Genomic DNA, 6,881 nt, shown 5'->3' with positions numbered 1-6,881 from the left:
TTCTGGTTGAGCTCTGATCATCCAGTCATTGAAACCAGGTCAAGTGTGTATTATCTGCATGTATGGGTGTTCTTGTGCATATGTCCTCTCTTCTTATCAGCTGGACGAAAGCAGTATTTTTTAAATGCAACAAACTAGAAATTGAGTATAAATTCAAAAATAATGTTGGCAATATGAATAAGAATTCAAAATGAGAGTTTTCTAATCAAACAAAATAAATCAATTTTTTCAAACAAGGACATAAGGAGTAAACAGAAATAATAAATCAGATTTAACTAAAAAGAGATTAAAAATTAGAAGTCAATGAAATAAGATTTAACATAGAATCACCAAAGACAAAATATTAAAAGCAATAAAATAAAAAATACACAATATAAAGTATGCTGAAAGTCAATAGAAATGTATATTAAGGATATTCAAAGGCTATAAAACTAAGAATAAAATATAACCATGATAATAAAAAGATTAGGATGTGTTATCGAAAAACATTTAAAACAAAAATAAACAAAGGAAAAGAACAGATAAAATAGCATAAATCTGAGCTATAAAAGTATACTAAAATAACAACAGATCAGCCTCTAAAACTTCCTCAGCAAGCTCTGGATGTGGTATTTATTATCATGTTGTTGGGAGATTTAGTACAGGCAGACCCCAGGTTATGAACAAGATCTATTTCTAAGTGTGTCTTTAAGTCAAATGCATAGGAAAAGTGAAGTAGGTGCCTATGGTTCTTATTTAGCAAGTGATGAGTTTGCTGCAATAGGACATGTGGCACTGTAGGATAAGCACTGGACTACTAACCATGAGGAGTCCTGGTGTGGAGCTATAGGATAAGCACTGGATTGTGAACCACAAGGTCAGCAGTTCAAACCCACCAGTCAATCCTCGGAAGGGTCACTAAGAGTCAGAACCAACTCAACAGCACTTAACAACAACAGGGGTTGTTTCAAGCATTTCAAAGTGAGGACAAATTAACAGCATATTAAAGGATAAGTTCAGAAGCCCTGGTGTGTTATGCTTGGGCTGCTAACTACAAGGTCAGTAATTCGAATCCACCAGCTGCTCCACTGGAGAAAGAGGCTTTGTGCTATAGTAAAGATGTATAGTCTCAGAAACCATACACAGGGTCACTATGAGTCAGAATCAACTAGATGGCAGTATTGGTTTGCTTTTTTATACAAATTGCCCAAGCTTTCATAACTCAGGGAGAGCCTGTATCTTGGCAGACATGATAGATACTAATCTGCAAAAGAATGGTTAAGACACTTAAGGTGGAGAGTTTGGGAGATTCCTTTCACTCCACCTCACCAATCTAGCAGCCTGGGTATAGGGAGAAGCAAATTACAAATGTGCCCTTTTGAGAGCCTTTGTACTGTGTTACTCCAGAGGGGGAACCCATAAAAACTTTGGCGTTGAACCACAAAGAAAACCCTTGTGATAGACCTCTCAAGGTTCAGAAAACAGTACAGAAGAAGCACATATCACTTTAAAAAGATATATTCCCTTAAATGTTGTTGCAGGGAGGGTATTTTCATTGTTAAGATGAAACAAGGTATACAGTTTGCTGAATGTGGAGCTGATGATCTTGTCTGTAAACCTTCACCCAATTCACAATAAAAAGAAAAGAAAACTATATATATATATATATATACTCTGATCGGCTGCAAACTGCAAAGTCAGCAGTTCGAAACTACCAGCTGTTCGGCGGGAGAAAGGCGAGGATTTCTGCTCTCGTGAAGATTTACAGCCTCGGAAACCCTGTACAAGTTGGTTCTGACTCATAGTGACATATATATATATATATATATATATCCCACAAAAAAAGTAGTGTATAGGTTCATTTTGTTTTGTTTTCTCCTTAAAACAAAAAACAAACAAACAAACAAAAACACCTTTTTTCAGCACTATATATAAGGGCACAACTATCTGAATCAAAAAGCAGCAAGGAAAAAACCTACTGCCATCAAGTCTATTCTGGGTCATAGCGAACCTACAGGACCAAGCACACAGCCCTATCTTTCTCCAACAGAACAACTGATGGCTGGTGGCTTTTAACGCAGCAAGGCATTAGCCACTATGCCATCAGGACTCCTGTCTGCATCATAGAAAAGGTATTTGATTCCAAAATCCACCCATTACAAAATAGTTTTTGCCTTTGTTTTTTAAATGATTCCTTACCCCATTGGTCTAAAAAAAATTCTTTTTATTTTACAAGCCATCACACCCTGAATTTATCAATTTGAAAAATAAAATTTTCTTACAGTGTTTTGAGTTATTTTAAGGACACATTAAAGATGTCTGAGAACACTTTAAAGGTCTTATTAAAGACCTGGTAGTGTAGTGGGTCAAGCATTGTGCTGCTAACTGCAAGATCAACAGTTTGAGTCCATCAACCACTCTGCAGGAGAAAGATTAGACTTTCTGCTCCCGTAAAGATTTACAACCTCAGAAATCCTATACAGGGTGGCTAGGAGTCTGAACTGGCTCAATAGCACGTAGCAGCGGCAAGCAGCAACTCTATAAGGTATTTCCAATCTAACAAATTTAACATGCCTCTATAAAATGCATAAATAAACTAAAAAAATAGTTTCTTCTAATTATGCTGTCAGCTCAAATCCAAAATAAATGCTACTAATTAGCACAAGAAATAATAGTGCCATTTGTTAACGTTGAAGAAAATGGTTTTGCTACAGATTTTAAAACAGTTTTGTTTTATTTTTCAGATTGTAAATTGCTGCTTATGCTCTTAAAGATATTAACAATCCTTGTCATAAAATAATCCACATATTGCTTTGAAATTCACATGAAAATAAATTTACTAAACAATAGTTCTCAAGCATAATAACTTGTTGTTAAAGTGCTGTCAAGTCAGTTCCAACCTATAGTGACCTTGGATAGGGTTTCTGAGGAGCAGCTCATTGGTTTGAACTGCTGACCTTGTAGCAGGGCTGATTCTACAGCGCCTCACTAGGAGTCCAATTATAATAGTAGTTCCTAGTTATATAGTAAATATTATTGATCTGATAAATGTTCAAGGCACTTTTTAAAACATGTTACTTAATCTTCACTACAATTCTATAAGAGAGAATAATACTTTCCACATTTTACAAGTAAATATAGCATAAGTATTACACCGTATGAATAACAGAGCCAAACCCAAATTCATGAAACTCTAAAGACCATCAATTTATCTTTAAATTTTAAAATGAAATTTAAAAATAATTTTTTACATTAAAGTAATTAAATTTTACGAGAGGATGAAAAAAAGAAAATAAATGCATTCTACTGTTTTACCAAAACCTTTCACTCTAACAAAGTGTGACAATTTCATATTATTTAGAAAGAAGAAAGACATAGCACAATGTACATTAGTTACGTGAAAAATCAAATTGTGGTATAATTATTCAGTTGGCAGCTGTTCCACTTAATATTTTATGTGTCACTAAACTAGCTTCTAAATTTAACTACTTATATGAGAAATTTGCTCCCTTGTTTTCTTATGTCAGGTCATTTGATGCTAAATGAGACAGGTGTAACTTTGACTATATACTGGTTAGGAGTTCTGGTAGCGTAGTGGTTACGAATCGGGCTGTGAACCGCAAGGTCAGCAGTTTGAAACTACCAGCTGTTCCGTGTGAGAAAGATGAGGTTTTCTGCTCCCGTAAAGATTTACAGCCTCAGAAACGCTGTGCAGGGTTGTTATGAGTTGGAACCGACTCCATGGCACATAACCACCACCACTGATTAATAGAATATAAAAGTGACTAAAGTCAGAACCTGGATATTCCCAAAACTTAGAGACCATGTTATATGACCAACCCTTACGTTGTTGTTTTTAAGTTCCATCGAGTCATTTCTGACTCTTAGCAACCCTGCATAGGTTTGGCTTTTAAATCTTCTCCACTGATACTATCTTCCAAGACAAATCTAGTGGCATCAAGTCATCTCTGACACATATCAACCTGTGTAGGATTTTCAAGGCTAAATCTTTATGGGAGCAGAAAGTTTCATCTTCCTACCAAAGAGTGGTTCGTGGGTTTGAAATGTCAAACTTGTGATTAGTTGCCCAGTGCTTAACCTACATCACCACCTGGGCTCCTTAACTGTATCTTAACCTATGAAATCTTAAGTTTAGTTTGTACTTATCCAAAAATTAACCTGAGAAGTTTATGTTGTTGTTGTTCCTAAGTGCTGTTGAGTTGATTCTAACTTACAGTGCCCTTGTGAAACATTTCCAAAGAACAACTGGTGAGTTTGAATTGCCAATCTTGTGGTTCAAACCGACTTTGTGGTCCAGTGTTTTATCCCACAGTGCCATACCATACGTTAATTTAAATGCTATTACTTCATGCATTTTCTCTTCAAATCCCAGCTATTGTGATAACCTAAATAACCTTATCTAGAAATCCAAAACTGCCATCCAACTGAGCAATTTTCTAATTTTACAACTTTCATTTTAAACCTGTAAATTTCTCTAATTCTGATCATTTAATTTTTGTTTTTCATCTAGCAAATACTAAGTTTCAGGAACTGTTATAGGCCCAGAAAATAAAATGGCAAATATCATATTCGATAATTTATTTGTTTCTTCACTCATTACTTTAAATGTTGTTTTTGTTGTTGTTGTTGGATGACATCAAGTCAGTTCTGACTCATAACGACTCTGTATAGGGTTTTGGAGGACAGATAGGGTTTGAACTGCTGATCTGTGGTTACCAGTCCAGTGCTTATCCTGCTGCTCCACACTAGGGCTCAGTACTCTAAATACTCAAATGAAAATTTGAAGTTTAAAACTTCCCAAGAAAAACTATTGTTGTTGTTGTTGTTGTTGTTATGTGCTGTGGAGTCAGTTCTGATTCATAGCGACCCTGTACAGGGGGGTTTCCGAGGCTGTAAATCTTTACGGGAGCAGAAAGTCTCATCTTTCTCTCGCGGAACGACTGGTAGTATCTAACTGCTAACTGTGAGTTTAGCAGACCGATTTGTAACTACTACGCAACCAGAGCTCCTTAAACAAAACTATAAACACAGTTAAATCATAGAGATTGGAGTAACCATGGGTATTTTCATTTTGAAACTTCAATTGAAATTAGAGTTGTACATCAATAAGTATGTAAAGGAGGAAAGACCAGACAGGAAAAGCAGCGCTTTCCCAAACTGATGGCAGTCTCCCTCCTTGCACTACTTTCAAATATTTTCCAAATATTTAATAACTCTAGGATTTTTTTTTTTTTTAGATATAGCATGATGTAGACAAATCATGAACTCTGGAGACAGATAAACCTCAACAGATTGTCAGTGACCCTGAGGCAAGTTATTTAGCCTCAATTCCTAATATGAAAAGAAAATCATAGTGAGAATCAAATATGATAGTCCAAATTAAAGCAATTTTTATCCTTGAAAGTACCTTTTAAAATATGGAGAATAATTTTGCTGATCTAGTCCAGTCAGATAAAGATATCAATAAATTTCTAATCTAATCTGGAATATTGCTAGATTTATTTGATGGAAACTGCCCTTTTTGAAAATACCATATGCCATATCTAGAATTTCTTCTTGAATTTTCAAAAGATGAACAGAATCCCTGAGACCACAGTTGGAGTGAGGAAGTAAAAAAAAAATCAAACAGCAAAAATCTCCCCTGTCATTCTTCAGCCTGGAATTAAGAGACACCAATAAAGCCAGATACAATGTGAATAGGAAACAACATTTTTTCCAAGGACGTGCTTCAGCTGTAAAGGGATCTAACAATCCCTTTGTTTGAGCAACTATTGCTTTCTTATTCACTGAGAAACTGTTCTCTAAGATCACAATCAATCTGCCTTTACTTTAGAAATTCTGTCAGTAAGAACTAAATATCCCACTCTTACTTTGAAGAGCAAAGATGTCAGCTGAGGGCTAAGGTGCGCCTGACCCAAGTCATGGTATTTTCAATTACCTCATATGCATGTGAAAGCTGGACAGAGAATAAGGAAGACCATAGAAGAATTGATGCCTTTGAGTTATGGTGTTAGAGGAGAATATTGAAAGTGCCATGGGCTGCCAAAAGAACCAATATATCCATTTTGGAAGAAGTGCAGCCAGAGTGCTCCTTGGAGGCCAGGATGGTCAAACTTCATATCTCATACTTCGGACATACTGCCAGAAGGGAGAAGGATATCATGTTTGGTAGGGTGGAGTGTCAGAGAAAAAGAGGAAAACCCCCAGCGAGCTGGATTGGCCAAGTGGCAGCATCGATGGACTCAAGTGTGCCAACAATAGTGAGGTTGGCCCAGGATCAGTCATTGTTTCATTCTGCTGTGTATAAGGTCGCTATGAGTCGGTACCAACTTGATGGCCCCTAACAACAACAACTTGAAGGATTGAAGCCACTTTGAGCCAAAAACTCAGCCTCTACTTAGGACCAGACAAAGAGCTTCAGGGCGGTTAGTGTTGTTGTTAGGTGTGTTTGAGTCAATTCTGACTCATATCAACCTTATATAGGGTTTTCAAGGAGTGGCTGCTAATGGGTTTGAACCACCAACCTTGTGGTTCAAACCAACCTTGTAGTCCAGTGCTTACCCTGCTGTACCAGTATTCTAAATTATGTTAACTTTATTGCTTCTAAGGAAGTATGACCATAGGTCTATGTCAAAGTTCTTATCAGCATCATAATACACAGTCTTGATCCTTGTTTCCTTTGACACATTTAAATTTCACCTAAATTCCAGAATCGTTTCTATTTTCCATTCCTAATTTTGCTTATGTGTGCCTCTCTACTGTTTGCTTGTTTTCCTTGACCAAATTTACCAGTAGATGATTTAATTTTATCAAAGAAAACACTCTTGCCATTATGAATCCTTTCTATTCTGTTTCCCATTCAATATTTACCATTATGTTAT

This window comes from Chrysochloris asiatica, unplaced genomic scaffold, assembly GCF_000296735.1.
Source record: "Chrysochloris asiatica unplaced genomic scaffold, ChrAsi1.0 scaffold00074, whole genome shotgun sequence".
Lineage (NCBI taxonomy): Eukaryota > Metazoa > Chordata > Mammalia > Afrosoricida > Chrysochloridae > Chrysochloris > Chrysochloris asiatica.
The sequence above is the reverse complement of the archived record's forward strand: the minus strand, read 5'-3'. Positions refer to the sequence as shown.